We start from the raw sequence: 2,923 nt of genomic DNA on the forward strand, positions 1-2,923 counted from the left end.
TCCATCCATCCATCCATCCATCCATCCATCCATCCATCCATCCATGTGCCAGAGCATGCTGAATCTTGGCTTTTCCTACTCTTCTTTGGAAAAGAGATGTGGGCTAGAGAGATGGCTCAGTGGTTAAGAGCACTGACTGCTCATCCATAGGTTCTGAGTTCAATTCCCAGCAACTATATGGTGGCTCACAACCATCTATAATGGGATCTGATGCCCTTTGCTGGTGTGTTTGAAGACAGTGACAGTATATTCACGTACATAAAATAAATAAATCTTTAAAAAATGTTTTATTATGTATTAGACAGACTAATCAGCTTCATGATGACAATCTCACACATTAAGATAATACATTCTAATCCTGTTGACTCTCCTCCATCACCTTCTCTTGTTCTTCTCCTCCTCCTGCTAATCTCCTTGCTCTTCCCAACTACCTACTCTTCTATTTTAATGTTTATTTGTGGTGAGAGTTTGTTTATAGGATCATCGACATCTTATCAGTGGCTACACTACTGAAGAAAATGTCTTTCTCTCCCCTACTATCCCTTAACTGAATATAAATCTTTAAGCAGGAGTGGGGAGACCCTTTCCTCTTCATGGAAAGGTGGTGACAGGGTCACTCTTATGAAGATATTGTTCATACAATCACAGGTACTATGAGTTCAAGAATGCAATCTCAGTTTCCTGCCTGGAAATAGGAATGCCATGTTTTCCCTATCCTTTCTCTGGTTCTTTCTTCTGAAACACCCTCTTCTGCAATATTCTTTGAACGTAGGAAGGGGTGATGCAGATGTCTCATCTTCAGTTAGACATTCATTAGCCATTTATTATTTGTACTTTGATAGTTACCACTGGCCAGACAAGAAGAAGTTGACAAAAACACCATGGGTGCAAACCTAGCTTTTGAAAAGGCACAGCATGTTCATTTAACAAGACAGTACCTATTGCTTTTCCACTAGGGTATGTAACCTCCTCCTGGGCTTTTGACCGGGTTTACAGAACCAGATGTGAACTCCCTCAAATGGAGTGGGAAACAAATACAATTTTAGAGTGGTTAGATACTCCCATAACAGGCTTATCACTATTACACCAGTGGGCTCATCTTTCCTGGCCAGTCTATGTTGTTTTACACAGGCTCCACAGCTAAGTAAGACTGTAGAGTAAAATTCTTTACCAGTACCCAGTACAGTACTTTAGCACTGTGAAGCCTTCTAGTCAGTTTCTAACTTTATTTTTCTATGTGATAATACTAAGGAGGTGTGGCACCTTCAATGATACGATCTTACCACCTAATTCTGGCAGACAACCAGCACCAACACCAATCACCACTATAATAAACAACCATAGGGAAGTAGTTCACAGATACCACTGGGGTAGTATATTTAATATCTTGTCTTTTGGCAGCAGCTTTATTAGCCCACAGAGAGTAATTATGCTCAAGTTCTTTTCTTATTTTACTTTATATTATCTTATCAAGTATAAATTTATTCATCATATATATATATATATATGCATACATTCTTTTTTTAAGCTTTTTAGTTTATTTGTTCTCTCAGAAATCTACACATCACAGCAGAACATCAACTCACCACAGATCTACTCCTTTGGCTTTTTGCCAGCACCAACATTGGCCTTTGCAGTCCCCCTGACTTTCTTCATTCTGTTCTTGTGTTCCTTTTGCTGTTTTCAGGAGGTCTTTTTCTTCTCATAAAGGCCATATCTTGCAAGTCTGTGTTTAGGCTCATTCTTCTTTGCATAATCTAAAGAATCATAGAATATGCCAAAGCCGGTTGTCTTGCCACCACCAAAGTGTATTCTGAATCCAAATACAAAGATGATATCTGATGTGGTTTTATACATTTGGGCCAGCTTTTCCCAAATTTCTGTCTTTGGTACTCTTGCCTTTCCAGGATGAAGGACATCAGTGACCGTCTGTTTCCTCTGAAGCAGACGGTTTGTCATGAACTTCTTGGTTTGGATGGTTACTATGTCATTCATGATGGCTACCATGCTGGAGCTGTAGAGAAGGAAAAGGGCACATATATATTCTTATCATCTTTTGTTTCTCTCTCCCTTAAACTTGTCTGTTCACTCCCAGTATTACTTTCTGATATGTATATGTCTACATATGTGTGTGTGTGTGTGTACTTGCACACAGAAATATATGTGTGTGCTTGCATATAACAATAATTAAGAATATATCATGAATTTATGATGCAGTTCTTTATATATGAAGCTTAAAAACAAAATAGTATTAAGTAGAACGTATATAAACAACAAAAAACTCTGGGAGTATATCAAAAAGAAAAAAGAACCTTTATAGATGATGGTATTAAACAAATAAGGTTAGTGAGGTTTTGCTTTCTGTTCAGAATGCTGTCCTTTATGGATGTCTGTTAGGAGAGTATGGCAGGTTATTTTTTTTTAACCTCTTCAAAGCATGAGCTCTTCCTTCTATCTTTTCCTTGTTAAATTCTGTTTCCAATTAAAACATTTTGTTTTAATTTTATATTTGTCTAAAATAAGAACCAAATGATAGTCCAGACACTGATATAAAAGAATACCTCCTTCCCCCATTTCTCCCTCTTTATCTCCCTCAATCTCAAGTCTTTTCCTTTCTTACTTCCCTTTTTCCCTTGTTGCTTTCTCCCTCCCTCTCTTTTTCCTTTCCCCATTTTTGTAGGATGACTTTGCTTTTCTCTGTCCATTTTTCTTGGAGGAAAAAGAAACAACAAACCTTTCATCGATTACATTTTTCCTTTCTCTAAAATGCAGTCAGGATATACTTTATTTAAGTGATCTCTCCTTATGATAGTCCCTTAAATAATTTTCCTTTTATAAATTTCTCACCTATCAACAGTTATTTAAACTTTTTTCTAACTTATACTTAAATTTGCTTGAATTTCCTCAATGCAGTCAACTGTAT

At 36.9% G+C, this 2,923-nt stretch overlaps 1 pseudogene; it reads right to left on the reverse strand.

Annotated features, from left to right (window-relative positions):
* Positions 1-1,593: 1,593 nt before the first annotated feature.
* Positions 1,594-1,995, reverse strand: LOC114640352 (annotated as a pseudogene).
* Between the last annotated feature and the right edge of the window lie 928 nt (positions 1,996-2,923).

This window comes from Grammomys surdaster, unplaced genomic scaffold, assembly GCF_004785775.1.
Source record: "Grammomys surdaster isolate TR1022 unplaced genomic scaffold, NIH_TR_1.0 125807, whole genome shotgun sequence".
In the NCBI taxonomy this organism is placed as follows: Eukaryota; Metazoa; Chordata; class Mammalia; order Rodentia; family Muridae; genus Grammomys; species Grammomys surdaster.